We start from the raw sequence: 19,049 nt of genomic DNA, 5'->3' as shown, positions 1-19,049 counted from the left end.
CCTGCATCCCTATTGACTTCAAACACAATAGTAGAATTTGTATGACTCTCGGATGTATGAGTTATTTCATCTGATGTGAGAATGGAGAATGAAAAGGTCACTGGGACTTTTCAAATTGAATCTCTCAGTTATTCTGTTAAGTTTCACACAAATTTGAGCATTAGTTATGTAGCATTTACATTGACTGCCCCAGTAGGAATTTCAACTACAATCAACAGACAGAGGACTGAATATGCTGATGCTGCTCTGCTAACATGCTCACACTACGCTTCCTGTATAGAGATGGTGTAAAGCTACTACCAGCACACACACACACACAGACACACACACATACACACACACACACACACACACACACACACTAGCATTTAGCATTTTAGCTATAAATTGCATTACGCTTAGTGAAATACACATACATATACAAATACATAATCCACATTATTGTTTTGAGCTTTTATTGTTTCTATTTTAGTCTGTTTCACTTATATAGACATAAGACTTTTCATTTCAGATGACTTGAGGTTTTAGAGAGAACAGGTTATGTAAGAGTCAACATGGTTGATGGCTCAGTGTCTTGTCAAGAGACCCAGCAGCCGCAGCCTTGGACAGAGTACTGATGTTGATTGCCATAGATTCGCTGGAAAATCCCATCAACAATTTCCAATCTCCCAGAGTTAGATTCTATCATGTCAGGAATATGACAACACTGAGTAAAGCTTGATTGTTTGTATTTCTCCTGTTACAGTAAAATTGCCACCCAAATGGCACATAGCTACTGTTTACACTATGTTTATTTCAAGCAGTGCCTGGCAATTTGGAACGTGAGAAATGTTGATTTCGATTCCAGCTTCGAAGAAGTCACTTGGCCAAAACAGCAACATATCACCAGCTTTAATAAATAATCCCATCTGTTATTCTTAGGCCTGAATTTCTTTGCTATTTTCCTCACACTTCCATCTGACCAGCTGTCTTCAAACCACTGTTCATATCTGCTCCAGTACTGTGAAAACTGAGAGAGGAGGATTAGGGGCAGTGGGCAGGCCCGAGGTCAGTGAAGCAGACCTGTTATATGAAGCCTATAAGTGGTTAGTTGGATGAAAACAAAGGAGTAACAATGTTCTACTATTTACTACAACTAGTGCTTTAAGTGTAAACAAATTAAAGGAATAGTTGGCATTTTAGGAAAAGCACTTTTTCGCTTTCATGCCGAGAGTTGAAGGGGTAACACATACTTTTTTCAAATAATTTCAAACGCAACCCAAGACACCTATCCTAAAATATGTTGTGGCCGTGGTCAAACCAAATTTTCCTCCCCATTTATTTCTACGAGGAACAGGACTAGCAAACTACTAGATTTGTTGCCAGTTGCAAATTGACCCGATTTTCTTGTTACTTTTACACAGATTGAATGGGAGGCTGCGTAGCTACATTGAATGCAGGGCTTTTTTTTGTAGGAATGACAATCAGGTTTTTGATAAAACGCTGTAAAATTTTGTCTTGACTGTGTTACTTGAGTGACAAACATTACAAGACAGGTGCATTGTAGTCAGCACACAGACGGACATGTGGTGCTTATACACTGAGAAATTTCAACTAGAACAAATAATTCTAAATTGAATATTACATTTTTTTCACATGTTCTAACAACCAGCGACCAGCAAAGACACAGCACAGAAGTGCTGGGTAGATGGATAAATTGTTGATTAATGCACAGACATGAGAGTGGTATTGATCATCTCATCTAACTCCCAACAAGAAAGCACTATTCCTTTCAATCTATGAAACTCATTCAATCTCCAATTGGCACATTGGGGGTAGGAATACTATGGCTGTTGATCTGGTTAGCTTTAAGGTGTGAATATTTGTATATGGAAAAATTATTATCTCATCTTGATGGTACTTAAAACAGCAATGATATAAAGTTACTAACCATCTCACAATACAGTATATATTCTTCTTTTTGTTCAACTGTAAGCTGAAGTTAAGTTTCCTCTGTGAGCCATTTGGCTGCCTTGATCTTTAACCATAACATTTCCGGGAGGCCTTTGGGGAAAAGGCCAAAATAGTTGAGGCAGCTCCATGCAGCCATGGCCGGGGAGATGGTTTGACACTTGCTCAGTCGTGTGTCCTTTAACAATAACATTTGTGTTTGAATCACTCAAACTTGACACATTTAGATTTGAAGTGAAAGCAGAAAGCAGCTTTGCCCCATTCTTCAAGGATGTGTGCACACTCACAAAAAATGCAAGAAATGGAAAACTTCCAAAACAGCAGGGATGATTTTTATCCCCCTCGGTTCATCTTCCACACAGAGCTGACAAACTAACATTCACATATCGTCTCTTCTGTCTCTCTTCTGTCACACATGCAGCTCCAAATGTGAGAGGTCAGAAAAGGATCCTGTGCTTTATTTGTCACATTTTATCAGGCAATGTATCAACACGACCCTTTACCTTGTATAAAAATCTAGATAAATGCTTTCATGTGGAAATTATGTTTGCGCTTTTTTTCTAAAAGGGAGAGAATATATAAAGACGTAACACTAAAAACAAAGGTGCAGCTTTCCCTTTTTTTTCTCCTTATCCAAATTGAGGGTCAATTAAGTATAGAGTATCGTATAAAGACCCAAAGTCAAACTGCAACATTTGGGTTCCAGAAGTACAGTATAGGTAAGAAGGCTTTGTTCATAATTACACTGTTACATGTTATTTGCAATAACATAAAAAGACTAAAAATCCAGCCTTGGAACATAGCCTTACTCAGCAGTATGTCTTGTGTTTCACTCCATATGTCTACATAAGGATGGTAATTTAAACATTTCTGTTTTGGGGAGCCCTTAACAAACAACTTTTCCCATAAGCCCTAGACCAACAAGTTAAAGGACCAAATGGTGTTTTCAGACAGCAGAGATTACAGCTAAAAATTTGGACAAATCACATAAGAAGAGTGCATTGGTGTATATCATGGATATGAAAGAAACCAAGTTACCATAATGTAAGTACGCACTCTAGGGCTGTATAAATAAAACACTTACTGAACTTGATTGACTTAAAGGTGGCCATGGTAAACAATTATGTTCCAAAGCCATATTAAGTTAATTTTCCTCTGACTGAGTCATTGTCATCTCTGTTAAGGGGTGAGCACCAACCTGGTTACACTGTAGAATAACAGTAAAGTTTACTTTTTCCAGCTATTGGTAGAAGGAAAATAGTTCCTACATGAAAGTGCTCATAACAAATCTGTGGATTATCTTGAGTAAAAGGGTCATGATTTGTATAAAGAGACATTGCTGTTTAGTTTTTCAAATGTATTTTTGTTTATGCTTTGAGCACCACAAGCCAAGTTCCATATAGTCCCATTATATTAAAAAAATGCAGACATCTCTACGGCTGATATCTTTAAATGATATCTTGGCAACTCACACCAAAACAATCTAGATGGATACAGTAGGCAGTCCTGACTTTATGTATACTTGTGATTCAAGTTTTAAATATTTTTTACTTTTCCAGAAATGTAGATTTCTTAAAACACAGCATGCGTGTGACTCAAGCTTTTGGGATCTTCTAGATATTTTAGAACAAAGTTCCCGAGTATATATGTCTCCGTTTGACATGAGGACGGTGGCACGGCACCATGAGAATCTCATTGTGAGGAGAGGGTTTTTATTCACTGTTGCTTCTTGACATTCAATTGACTTGCCTTGTCATCTCTTTTCTTTTAAGTTAGGGGACAAATGGCTGAGATGATGAAAACCCAAGGAGTCCTTTGATCCTTCTGTAGGAAAACAAAGGGAAAAAAATGATAAATAACTATTGGCATTTCTAATGCTGCAATGAATGATACAAGAAATGCATAAAATCTAACTGAAATCTAATGTCTTGTCATCGGTAAATTTAAATGTGTGTGCAACTCTGCTGTGGTCAGTGCAGCTGACTTTATCTTCTGTCAGTAATGTATGTAACATAATTGATCTGGACATGTACAGGGTGTTTTATGCATCACGGGTGATGGACTGCTTTCATGTGTTGTTTTGTACGCCTATGCATAATTATTGTGCAAGGATTTGATGTCAGATGGCCGATTCTCAATGATCGGTCCATAGTGTCAGTTACTGGGGTGCACCTCCTGCCAGGCATTCAGTTCAGCAGCCTCTCTCGCATCATTTGTGTCACACATTAAAGCTGAGTGTCCTCTCTGGCCATCAGCATGCAGTGAAGACTGTCGATCCCACACCTTTATGAAACAGGTACCTTTTTTATGTCAGCCACAAAAACAAGATTTCGGAATGGATGTAGGAAACACCCTCCCATAGTGATTTTTCCATGTGTTGACAAAGTTATGCAGCTGTCCATGGTTTTTGATGATCGATATATACGCCCTCTGAGACTGGAGGTCTGATCTGACCATGGAATAAGCTTACCTTTGAACTTTAATTAAATGCTGTATTCCCACTATATGGGCCTATCAGCTAAATATTTTGGCTTTTATGTGTATGTGGGCTATGTCCACTATGCCAGAATGAGTCACCAGCTTAATGTAGTGTGAACCTACACCTGCATTTTTTGGTGTGGGTTTGTGGCTGAGAGAGACATAAAAGTTGCAGTGGCAACAGGCTTTTTAGTGTCTAACTAAAACTGCAATTATAAACCTTCAAATATTTGCAGCTGCCCTCATATCACTCATCTCACATTTGAGTTCCACAAAATTCCAATTATGAAACCGCATCCTGCAGTAAATGACATTATTCACAAAGCCCATTTAGCACTGAGGTTTTGTATTGAGTCCTTGCTGAAATGTGCACTGCTTATGAACATCCTTCTTTGATGTTGTAAAAGAATTGCAATTTCTTCATTAAATATTCCAATCACTACCTACAGATGTGCTTCTCGTCAGAGGAATAAAATTCTCCTCTCCTCGGACTGCCAACACTTGTATTACTAACGCTATTGGCAAGTCTGCATTATTTAAAGTCTGACTAGCCAATGAATGAACTTGACAATCACACTTTAAAGGCAGCACCCAGGGAGGAACAGTAGTCTATATATGGAAACTGTCCTGCATGGTGATGCAGAGCTGACAGGCTAACCATTCCCCTGAAACAGAACAGCTTGCTAGAAAGTTGACAGTTCTTTGAAATGATTGCAAGGTCACCAACACAACCAGCATCAGTTTAATGAAAAATGCATGTTTATTCAAGAGTATTTTCCTATAGCTACTCAAAAACATTTATTTAATAGTTTATTATGGGGCCAGTTGACCTTGGCATATGGCTCTGTTCAAAACAGTTTTCCCATCTCATCAAAATGCTATTTCATGTTGAGCAGAGCAAAGATAACTCCCTCTAATGGAAAGTGAGTAAAATGACCCAGGCATAACACAGTGTTCAGTGTTTTCTGTGCATATATGACAACATACCATACTGTATGATGGTATACAGTTTATTGTCCTGTTACCTCTCAGTACTGAGGCTTCACAGCAAGTTCAACTCTGTATGTAGAACGTGTGGCAGAAATTTCTGTAATAAAGAGCTCACAAACAAAGAGTGTCTTTCTGAGTTTTATTATTACGCTTGCAAGTGGGCACAAACAACCTTCAACCTTCACTGAGTTTCAGGCTGAGAGAGTAATTTCTGGTGTGGCCACCTTAGAGTGATCTATAACTCATCATCCCTTATCAGACAGACAGTCTGCAGCTGCATTCTGATAATTCATTCTTTGCTGATATGTCCCAAGACAGCCTCCCATGCCTGCTTTGATGAGTGACATTATGCTAGAACATCAGGCTACTCAAAGTTAACGCTGTATTGCTATCTGGCAAAGTTGGTTCCACATGTCTATGTGACTCCCAACCTGACTCATCACCACAGCCACTATCCACATTTTTACAATCCACGACAGCCCCATCCGGCCCACTGGCGGAAATGGATGGTGGTTCGGGTGTCGGATGGAACTAAGTTCCTGAGAGGAGTATTTCCATAGTGGGGCACAGTTAACAACGCACACAAAAAATGATCAACTCATGCAACACAAGAACATCAGTTCATAGAAAGAACAGTTATGGCTTTAAACAGTACTTTTCCACTACAAACAGAGTAAATATTGTATTTTCCAGTACAAAAGCTGAAGCTTAAGTCCATCATATAGGTACCTACAAAGGAACATATGTATTGATTAGGATACTCAATTAGATTTGATTTATTCACTAAATAATTCTTGTTCTCCATATAGATAATATTCCGGCTAAGTATTTTAGTGTATGTTAAAGCAGCATTAATCGATTTATTAACCACTAAAGGGCGGAAAAACATAACACCACCACCACATCACCAGCTTATTATGCTATGTCTAGCATTTTAGCAAACAGTGGCCTATACTAACATATCCAGAAGACACAGAGGTGCATGTTTCTGTGCGCCAGATACCTGACTTTATTTTTTAGCTTTGGTTCAGACTTTCCCAACTCTTGAGAAAAATGTGTATTAAGTTTGCTAGATGCTCAGTGATGTTTATCGGCAACTCAGTAAAATTGTTTGCCTGCTAGCAGATCTGGGAGGGCAAAACTGACTTCATGTTCCCGCTTGAATTTACTCTATGAGCTCCATAATGTATTTTGAATTAAAATATGCACCAAACTTTTTTTTTACTGTAGATTTGCACTCATTCAAGCAATATCTTCTTCCCAAAACATAAAAAAGGTTAAAAGGAGCTAGAGATTTCTGTGTAACTGTCATTTTGGCAGTCGGCAAATATTGACTCAGTTGAAAGAGGTTTTTAAATCTGAATGGGGTTTTGCACTGATCTGGAACTGTGAGTGTGAGTAAAAGGTGATCGAACTAAATCCTAAAGCACTGCAAACATATGCGTGTGAACCCCCTGTCAGTTGTAAAAACACTATCTCCTTCCTTCCTTATTATATACAGCATGCTTTTGCTCTTAAGTACCAGCATGGTGATTCCCTTGAAACCACATATCAGCTGTTTAGGCTGTCATTTGATTCTTCAAACCATGGCAAAAAGAGAGGTGTCTGAGACTGGAAAAAGATGTCACTGGTAAAGAGCTGCTTGCAGTCAGACATCCAGTAGAGATAGATAGTGAGGTCAAGTGATGAATGTAGACATTGGAAAGCAAAGAGTGGACATCATTTCTCTTATTTCACTCTGAATGGGGCCAATTTTGAATGGTGTGCTAAAGAAGAAGTATGGGCACACCTTTGTTCAATTAGTTTTTGCAGTTTCATCCCTCTCAAGGAGAAAAAGACATGATGGTGATCTTGTAGAACAAGCACTAAAGAAGTTTGCAATAGACTGCGAGATGCTTTATGGCACTTGGCCAAAATGTCATTCAAAATGCATTTACTTACCTCCTGGCAGTGAGTGCCTGGAGCTGAAGCCCTTTATTGGCTACACCCAAAACAGTTGAAAACAGTAACAGCACATCTTCAAATCCAAAGAAGTTTCAAGAACATGTGAGTTTTTAGAAATCCCTCAAGACATTATAACACTGAATGCATTGCATTTGTAACTAACTTGGTCTCAGAGAAAGAGGATGTCTGATTTACAACAATTTCTTCAGTAATAAAAGAAGAATTAATTTGTAAGGAAGCTAAGCTGCAACCTTCAAACCAGTTAATTCCACTGCAGTGTTGCTGTTGTCTATACAGAAGCAGTAGGTTAAACGTACCGTATCATCAAGATTTATACATGAAGAGCATACAGAGCCCCTTAAAACACCAGGCAGGCAGTGTATGTCTTCCCTCCACCAAATAATGTATAGAGAATGATACGGCTGAGTGCTGATATCGAAAGACGTGGCAGCTCAGTGAGATTTTTTCAATTTCTTTCTTTTTGTGCTATTAAGTACAAAGCAATAATTTAAAAATATACAGTTAATGCAATTATTTTCTCATAGCACCATATTGGTGCTGACTTGTCAGAAATATGCTAAAAGTTCATTATCTCAGACATGTTCAGGGAAGAAAAAATTGTGTTCTCGTTGCACGGATCTTCATCCACAAGGATCTCGTATTACAATTTTATATTAGGGACTTAACAAGGCCACATCTGCTGTATGTCACAGATTTTTTAATTAAGGCTAACTACCAGGCTATAGTGTTTTCCCTCTAGCTCCATGTTATATCCAGGAAAGTATGGACCCATTGAGCTCTACAAAGTGTGTGTGGTGGTTTTCATCTTAAGGCAAGATGGCAGCAGTGAAGCCTAGGAACAAGATACATTTATTGCAAGGATTATAATTCAAGAGATGATGAATAATACGATGGGGGACATGGCACAAGGACACAGAATAACATCTGTTAATGTGGAGTACACCTTGTCCCAGAAGAGTATGACATACCTACAATCCCAGCACATATAGTATGTATAAAAAAACAAAGAGACCCTCAGAACCCATTAAGGTTGTGGACTTGCATTTCATAACATAACTAGGTCAGCGCTATTCTTGAAAAGCTTTGGGATAAAACAGAGTCCTAAGTAGTGGGAGTTGCTATCTTGCTATCTTAGGTGAGAGGATCCCTCACAGTCAAAACAAACCACACTCATACAGTTAGCAGTTGAAAATCTTTCCATATAAAGTAACCAAAGAAAATATTGGCAGAAGACACCGGGTTACTGTGAAGAATTAGGTTAAGGGGATAACAAGTAGTCAAATCTGATGATTCGTCAGTGGGCCACTTCCAACAGTCAACAGAGGAATCAACAGGTTCAGTTTTGGAACTCACTTCATGGCCAATATGGAGAGGAGGATTATTGACATTACAGCAACTACTAATTCTTTCAACTCTTTAATCTGTTCAAGGGATATAAACACTTTTTCAGAAAAGTTGGCCTCCAAATTGAACTGAAGTCAAACTACTAAAGGGCAGTTTTTAGCTAATTTGCAAGAGCAAATATGTTTTGAAAGAAAAGATACTTAGCGTTACTGCAAAGTGTACTGACAACTCATTTCATTTGTTTCCCCCACAATTTTTGCCCATAGCAACCAAAGCATGAGTAACATTTTTATGGTTATGCAACTCAAAGAACTTGGTTATGGTTAGGTAAAGATTGTAGTCTTGGTTAACTATTGAAAAAGTCAACAGTAAAACAAAAAAGAATATGTTGATTTTATTAATGTTTAACCAAAACAACAGTATTTCCCTAACTTTAACCAAACAGCTTCTGTTGCCTGAAATGAACAACATACAGGATGTGAAACTACGGTGTGAACAACTTTTTATGCCCACCATTCACCCCAAACACCTCCCTATGATTTCTGTGTGGTACAAAAACATAACACTTTGTGGACTGGAATAATCATTCCACTGAACATAATATATGCAACCATATACGTTTCATCCAAAATGTAATAGGCAAAACTATTTCGTAGTACATAACATCACTTTTAGGAGACCAACTCTAAGAGGCAGGGTTGACAACATCCATCCGCTTCCAGACACGAGTCAACACTCTCATTCACATTCCAACACAGCCTCAGCTTATTGATAACCAGCTCATGGATCAGTGATCTTACTCCTATTCCACTCCTTCAACTCTTGTAGGATTCACAGAGAAAATGGAAGAACTGGCATTAAATTAACCATAAGCCCATGTGCCTTATTCACCACCCCTTCTTGCCTCCTTGCCTTCCCCCAGCTCACCCCTGGGCCCTGCCACCGCCTCTCCAACCTTCACTGACTATGCCAAGCACAATCTGCACCACGAGCCCTGCTGATAATGAAGATGACAGAAAGAGAGAACAGCTCTCTTTTGCTCAGGCAGGCGAGACTGATAAGGTCAACAAGGTTACCAAAAGTTTGCCTCTGCCTGGAAACAGCATGGACACAAGCAGAGATAAACTTGCTCTCAAACTGACACTTGGTAAATTATGAGCAAAACTATAGCAAAGCAAATGAGTCTTTGAATTTCATGAATGAGGTTAGACTCTAAAACTGTTAGAGGAAATAAGAGAAGAGGTGGAGGAGCCGCTCTTGCTCTTTTATTAAAATCATGCTGGGTCTCATCTATCTACAGACAACTTTTTTGATGACATGACTATCATTTGGATTGATTTTGACTCTGCAGTCATTGTTGGTGATTTTAATACTCATATTGCTAAACCCCAAAGCCAGTAAGGCTAAAATTGTCCCCTGACTTCTGAATAATGTTGGACTGATTTAGCATATGGCACTGCAACGGGCATCACTATGGATTTAATTATTATCAAAAGTCTTAAAATCTTGATGATTAAGCGATCGCTGTTGCTTTCACATCATTCATTGTGTTTTTGTGTGATAATAATACATGTACATTATTTGCTACTGTTGATGGACTGACAAACTCATGTAATAGTAGCCCCTGAACTCCTCTCCACTGAGGAATAATGACTTTGGCTCAACAATTCCTCCAAATTAAATGACAAAATACATCACTTGTCCATGCCCTCATGCACAAATGATGTCCAGATGTGGAACGACACATAGAAGCGATGTCCAGATAAGGTACGACACATAAAAGCGTTTTCTGATCTGATACCCCTTTCAGCAGGACAACATCATTTGTCTGTGCCTTCCAAAACTGTCACAAATCACTGTTGAAAAATAAATCAGAAGTGACAACACTCTGGTTAAGGTTTGGTTAGGTTAATGCACAAAAAACGACTTGGTTAGGTTTAGGGAGACATTGTGGTTTGGGTTAAAATGACTTAAGGTGTGTTAAGGTTGAGGGAGGTTTGTCCTCATGGTTACAATAAAAAACACGTGGTTATGGTTTGCTTTTAAGGTTGCTTAAAAATCAACAACGTTGACTGTCTGTTTTAAACTTTAACCATGATAAAATATAATGCCAAACTAAAACAAATGATATTGATCTGACATGAGAAGAATCTCCACAGCAGCAACTTCAACAACAATAACTGGCTCATTTGCTGTTTCATGGTATATTAAAGGGAATTTGAGTTTCTGCAAAGGAAATGAGTGATAAATTTATAGTGCTCTTAACAAGGCGAACATGACGTAACGTAATGAGGTGTACGTCTGAAAGGAGCAAAAGTCAACCCAGTTCTTTTTCAACAGAGACTGAAAAAAATAAGACAGGAAAAAGCTAAATAAAAAAGAGAGAGAATACGACCAGCAGCTTTCTACTCTGGTGGATCGAGTGCACAGATGTTCAAGATGGATTGATTTTAAGAAGCTGAAATACAAACACATACAGAGATCATTCATATATACCATAGTCATATACTGTACTTGATGTGTTCCCAGATGGCTCAAGTCCAGGTGTGTTGTGTTTCCAACATTGCTGAATCATCATAAGCACACCACACAGAAGTCACTGTACTATGCCAATACAGGAACAGCATTTGCGGTCGAACTCCTTTTGATTGCTTAGTTAGTAAATGCCATTGAGATGAACTCACAACTTGCTTACATTTAATCAAACCTGCTCCAACCTGATTTATTTGCACAAGGACATGTTATACAACAATATGTAATTCTGAATGCCACATATGATAAAGTTAATAGAGTTTTCACTGCTTTGTTCACATACATTTATTAACTGTCACGTGAAGATGGCACATCATTTCTCATACACCTAATATTGTGTTCATGTAGCTTAATAATACGTCAGGCATGGAAATGGATGAATTGCTGATGCAAAAGTAAAATGTCACACGAGGCACAGATAAGTCATGCTGTGGATGAGTCACTGAGAACTTGCACTTACTTTGAAATGAGTTAGGCAAAAATAATTTTTGAGAAAGTCTGTGAGGTGAGATGAAGGAATAGCACTTTGCTTCTTTACACATCATATTTTCTCTGCACTGGTTATACCCATAGACTGTGTAAAACAGGTTATACCTTTTTACACTTGAGCTTTCTCATTTTTGTCACCTTTCAGCATGAAAAGGAATGCAGTGGATATCATCATAATCTGTTTCACTGCTATGTGACTACAAAGCAGGGTTTAAAGGTACATTAACATTAACATTATGTTTTATGTGAACAATGTGTTTCTGATAGCAGGGCTGTAAGGTTAATCATTTCTATAGCAGTGCTTTGAAAGAGAAGAATTGTGATCCTTGATTCTAAACGTACATAATTGTCATTGTTGTAGCAAGTGAGGATTTAAGCCAGCGAATGCAAATTGTCGTTAACTATTGTTATTATGTGAATTGGTACAGTTACAAAGGTTATAGACTAAGATATCTGCCCATGGAACAGCCTCAATGAAAGCATTTACTCTTAATCCTGTTTGTGATGCCAATTGATGTGGAAAACATTGTAATGTCAGTCTTCACCTTGATGAATAGAAGAATAAACTTGATGTGCATCAGTTGTCCTTACTTGAGTAAATTAATTTATTACAACACAAATCTAATACCAGAGAAGATCTTGGTATAGCTTGCATACATGGACACAGTCAATACCAAAAACTTAAACTCTTCATACACTTGTCTAAGCTTTATTTGGTACCTAAGCCTTGAAGAAATCATGCCATAAGGGAGGGGTAGACACAATGTCTGTGACTGACGGCCAAGACCAGATCTCATCCATGCTTATTTTGAAGGTGAAGCATCTGCAAGGTCTTAAACATATCTCTTACCTCCAGGCATCCAAAGCCTCCCAGCATAAAGCATGCAAAGTCTGAAGGACTCAGGGATGCTTCTCAGTTTAACTATCATGTCATCGTATAACCTAGACTCCTTCATACCCATACATTTCTCCAACAATGAGTGAGATTTCATGCACAGTACTAGTATAGAGGCTAGTTTGGTTAGCTGTAAGTTAATCATGGAAATTTTACTAAATCGCATAATGACGTTTTGATTAGAGATGACGCGACTATGGAGGAGTATGGAGGAAAAACCTAAGAAAAGTTTCTGATGCTCCAGATAAAAAAGAAACTTAGCGCTTAGAGGAAGGATTACAGTCAAAAAAAGAAAGCGATTGACAGCGAGGACAAACACAGATAACCACTGATTTAACTTTAGCTTTTCCTTGTCAGAGAGCGAGGATGAGGGAAGACACATTAGTCACATTACTGCTCTTGGACAGGTTGGTAAAATATCTGGAGTAGGCTAAGTACTGTAGCTATTACATTTACTTTACCTAAATAATGGATTGTCTTAGACGTGTGGAAATTTCTCAGTATTTTTGTATCTATTTCTGAACATGAGTCTGGGGTGAGCTCACCTGTAGGTGTACTCATAAGCACGCGTCAACAGTGTTTGTGTAATTACTCTCACTGCCAGAAGGGGGAGACAAAAGTTCCGCACTCCATCTTTAATAGTGAAAATACAGAGAAATACATAGGGTTTGATCGCTGTTACAACATAAGTTGGTATCCGACTTACTGACTTTGTGCCAGATGTGTGCACATGTGGATACAAATAGGAGCCTGACTAACCTGTGAGGTGACTGATTACTTTGAGACAGTGCCAGACTGTCTATATAAGGAGCCAAGCCGACCTGCTAATGCTGGTACGACAGAATATCTCTATCTCTATGCTGTACAGGCAACAGCCTCATTTCCCAGATCAGCAACCCACCCCTGACATCGAATGTGGTCCAATACTTTTTTCTCACTTGAATTAAATCTAAACCTGAATGGTTTATGTGTGAAATGTAAAATCTCACTACATCAATAAACTTAATCAAACATAATGATGATGATCATGAGAATAATGAGTGCTATATTTTCTCATTTTAACTCCTATCTTTTACATTGTCACATCCATTTAGCCATGAACTATGGTTAATCTTTTTTAACATGCCTCTGCAACAATGCACCTGTTAAGTCAGCGAGTCTGTAAATACGTCAAAGTCTGGTTATTTGGATTCAGCCTGTCTTACTGTTTAGCTCTGTGGTAGACTGGTGACAAGTCCAGGGTGTTACCACTCTATTGTAGTGTTTAGAGGAACTCTATTTTTGTTATTCATTTCTCCTATCATTTACTGATTTTGATAAATATTGATTAAAAGTGTTTGTGTCAAGCCCTTGCTCACGCATATACCAGAATAAACTGGAGATTAGATTATAGACTGAATGTTGCTCAAGAATATACAGGATTGCATCTGTTGTAACTATCCTTTCACAGTAGATAATTAACATTGGCCAATGAATGATAAATACTGTAGCTTGTCCTGCAGGACACTGGCAGTGGAAAATCCACAGAGCATTAGGTAGAGGATTAATTTTAACAGTGTTTAAACAAGATAACCACAAATCCTCTCAGTCTGTTATTTTCACAATTATCTTTGTTTGTTGATTATATTGGTGCTAACAATTAAAATATGACCTGTTATTTTAATTTGAAAATAATTATACCAACAGAATATACCAAAAACATGTAATTAAAAGAAGGACCTAACATCTGGAGAGTGTAAACATGCTGTATTTTGTAACTAGATTCAGCAATATTCAGTATGGAGTTTTTAGGGGGCCACATTTGTTACATAATATTTACATTTATGAACATTTATTCAGTCCAAGCAACAACATATTTGTGTTTTTGATTAGGAAATATACATCATTCACCACTTCTGTAATTCATTTCTTGGTTGGTGTAGAATCTCTGCCCCCTTTGGTCTTCCTCACTAAAATACACTGTACTTACTGTAGCTCTGTTATTACCTCAAACTTTCTGGAAACACCACAGTTTGAGGCTCCTTGCATGTCATGCATGGTTTAACTCATGGTGAAGTCTTCATTTTACATTCCTACACTCAAATAAAATGTTCATTGGGCTCCACAAGATGATGCAACTGAGGTTAAACATGCTTTCCAGAGCTATTACTCATAAGAGACAGAAACAGTTTAGCCTCTGGTTTTGCATAACTTGCTCTTTTTGTCACAGGTACATACACACTTAAAATTCCCCTTTAATAGCCATTCTTGCAGCAGACATTGTCTATTGTCATAGCAGGAAAAGCACAGGTATAACTAATAACATTAATGGTGGCTCTGTTCATATTATGTGCATGACTATGGCCCTGGAACTGGAAAAACTAAATGGAATGGAGCCATTATTTACATTATTAATAACACCTGTGTCTGACAAATCAAAATGTCTGTTGTGAGAAACGTCTATTATGTCCAGACACTCACACAACACTCACATCTCTCCCTACATTGCCTTATCCACACAGTTTGGCTTTACTTGGAAAGTACAGAAAATGTACATCTCAGGCCAAATCACAGGAGAACACACATATGAGAACACACACATTTATCAAGTTAACCTTTTCACTGGCCAGGGTTACAGGCAGACAATGCTAGACCTACCTGCTCGTAACATCACTCATAAATTATACCTATCTCAGGCCTAGAAACCTTGGGACTATTCCTGTGTTTTGTCATGCATCCCATAATGTCTGAGTTGCAGGTTAGGTCGACTCACCAAGGTCGAGGTTTCAGATTACGGCTCTGTATTCGATGCCTGCTCACTTGCATGCTGCCTGATATCACTCTGGTGCAGCTTTGTAGGGTTCAGTGAACCAGCTCAGTCTTTGTGGGTAGTTCAGTCAGTGTGTTTCCAAAGAATTTGTGGGTTTTCCTCCTGTCTCAAGAGACCTTTTTCACAGCAGATATTTTGACTTGTGGCAAGTGTGGCAGGTGTTACTAATAACATTAACAATTGCTCTGTTCTCTTCAAGTGTCCCAGTAAGTCATGACAGCGAGTCTGCGTGCACAAAACCAAGACTCTTAAACTGAAGCAGCTAAATGGAAGCCATCATTGATTTTACTATTTACACCTGTGCTTTTCCGACTGTGACATGTCAAAATGTCTTCCTTGAAAAAGGCCTGTGTGGCAACCTTCAGTTAGACCTAAATGGCCTCACCCAGGGGCCTCCCATCAAGGTAATAAAGAGGGCCTTGCTTAGCCTCGATCAGTATATATTAACTTTATTGTTTGTAACATCAGTTAAAAGTCAATTTTAACTGATGTTACAACGATAAAGTTAATATATACTCATGGTACTGGTGTTTATTGAGATCCATTACATTAAAATATAAAAGTTTATCTAATAGAAAAATTATCTGACCGAGTAAGCTCATCACTTCATTCTTCACTTTCAACAGATGCTTACTGGTTTAGGGACTGAGGCAGATGTGATAAGACATCAGCCTTTTACTGCCTTCACAGTAAGCTCATGTCCCATGGTTTCACAATATGATGATCCTCTTTTATGTATTTAACTTTTATTTAACCAGGCCATACTTAAAGTATAGTTTTAGTATATAAAAGTCTATTAGAAGTTTGAAAAAGTATATATATATATATATGTGAGTATATAGGTGTGTATGTAGGTTTTGGTACTTATCTGATTCATTGTACTACTATATGTCGACTAAGTACATTATAATGTAATGGTTATGTGATTTAAGTTGTTCTTATTATAGAAATGCTATTGAGGTTGTTTTTAATCGTTCTTAAGCATATTTTGCTATGTAAGTGTGCACTGTATAGTGTTTGTAACATCTGGAAAAGCCTGTAGCAGCTAATGCTATATTATCACATGAATAGATGTAAATTATGCTACAAAGACTGAAAGGCTACACACAGCAGCGATGTATGATGTGTCAAAACACTGTTTTCCATGTATGCCTGCACACCAGAAGCTTCTTGATGCACGTCAACTCTTTCAGGTTACACCATTGTCCTATTTCCCAGCACTGATGATGTGCATCAGGTCTCCAGAAAAACAGCAGTTTTATCACATTTGCTTTCTGGATCGGAACATTCTGGCTTCTGTATCTTCACAACTTTCTGTACGATGCATCCATCCATCCATGTGCCAAACGACACATCACCCCATGACGCTGCTGATTTGCATTGCACTTGAGGCTCCAGCTAACAATCAGCTTTATAGCCAACAGTTTTGTTACATAGTGTAAGTAGCTACTAACTAGATCACTTGCAAAATTAAAATCATTCCTGAGAGAAAGATTTGGAGACTATAGTTCACGCTTTTATTTCCTCTTGCCTCGACCACTATGTAGGAATCAGTCAGTCAGCCCTATCTCGCCTGCAGCTGGTTCAAAATGCAGCAGCGAGACTCCTCACTGTTACCAACAAGAGAGACCATATCTCCCCTGCCTCTCTTCACTGGTTACCAGAGAAGTACAGAATTGATTTTAAGATTATTTTCTTTGTTTTTAAAGCACTGCATGGACTGGCATCAGGTTACATCTCTGAACTGCTCATCCACTATTCCACCTCCCGAACCATCAGATCTAGTGACCAATGACTGCTCTCCATTTCACGCACCCAGTTAAAAACCAAAGGTGATCAAGCATTTTCAGTTGGTGGCCCTAAATTGTGGTAATAGTTTGCCACTAACAATTAGATCTTCCCCCTCTATTGATACCTTTAAAAGACCCATCTCTTGTCTTTAGCCTTTCAATTTTCATCATGGAGACATGCCTAACCACCCTGTGGCTTCTATTTGTTTCTATTTTATTTGTTGTTTGTGCATTGCTGTTTGTGTCATGATTTTATCAAGATAGCCCATGCTTTTGTTGACTTACTTATATCCTCTTATTTATGTCTATGTTTTTATTTGATTGTAATCATCAATTGAATAATCCTGTAATTTAATCTCTCTCTAAAGCACTTTGGTCAACCTCTGTTGTTTTTAACTGTGCTCTATAAATAAATTGACTTCACTAGCTAATTTGTTTATAGTCATTTGGTAACAGATCTGCTGCATTGCATGGCTTAAGGCAGGATTCACAATAATATTTATTCAATATGAATGTGCAAAATAGCAAGAACAACGCTTTCACATTTGACATGCAGATAACAAATAAACTGGAAGCTACTGTGAATCATGCCATCATGTATAATTTAATTTGCACTGTATGTTAATGCCCAGTGAACCCTGGCTGTAAATTCACAAAACATGATAATGAGGTGAAGGAAAAGAAAAGAGATCTTTATGGCTTTTTGTGGTGGTCATTTCTATGGACATTAGCGCTTGGGTGTGAGATCAGAGCCAGGAGTGGTGGGACTGTCACACAGATTTACAGAAACAGAACACATTTTCACAACTAGCCACTTCTGTCAGTGGGAAAAGTCACATGGATTTCATGGCACTGTTCAGAGTGGCAGTTTTTTTGTTGTTGCCGTAAATCAATTATATGAGGGAAAATTCAATCAATCAGTTCAGTTATCAGACGTTTACCTTGATGCTGTAAACCAGTTGACAGGTTGGCTTTGCCTGCACACACTCACACAGGCATCCAATTAACTTCTCACTTTCCCTAAATAATCAGTAGTAATTTTAGATGAAGTTCAGTGATAAGTTGTAGACCTTTAATACTGTTTTATCAAGTCACAAAAATACACATTGGTATAAGAACTACAAAGCCTGAAGGAATTATTTTTATGAACAAAAAGTAAAAACCTTGCTGTCCTGCACAAATTAACCTCCACCATATCCACATTGCAATTAGTTAATTCAATTAGTTACTGAACATGCCCTTTACATGATATGCAAATTAAAAAAACATTGCAGCAAAAATAATTTAAGTATGGAGATCCCAGTTTGGTCTACAATGAATATTCAGCATATGGAAGATAGCATCAAATCATGACAACCTTTTCTCAATATCAGTAGAGGTTTTTGGAGAATCTTTGATATTAAAGGTGTGTAGCACAGTTTGTCTTCTCAGATTCTCCTATAGTGTTGGTGAATCCTTTCAAATTGGGAGCTTAAGGAAAATTTTTTGAATTACCGGGCAGATGTGGGGTACAGGCCAGGGTGAAAAAAATCCTAATGTTCTTCCATTTGTGAAGCAATGAACTCCTTAACAGAGGCAGATACCAAGATATGTAAATTGTTATAAATGATTGTGAGGAGGATTGAAGAAATAGGACTGCAGTTTTCACACATTCACTGTTAGCAGCCTTGCTGTAGGCTACACAAGGAGAAATTATTCCATTAGAGGAATTTTCAAAGATTACTTGCAACCAGTGTCAGTCAGTGTTCTGTTAACATAAAAACCAGTGGCAACAACAATAAAAAGTGTTTTCTTTTGAGAAAGGCAA

Source organism: Siniperca chuatsi, linkage group LG3 (genome assembly GCF_020085105.1).
Source record: "Siniperca chuatsi isolate FFG_IHB_CAS linkage group LG3, ASM2008510v1, whole genome shotgun sequence".
Classification (NCBI taxonomy): Eukaryota; Metazoa; Chordata; class Actinopteri; order Centrarchiformes; family Sinipercidae; genus Siniperca; species Siniperca chuatsi.
The sequence above is the reverse complement of the archived record's forward strand: the minus strand, read 5'-3'. Positions refer to the sequence as shown.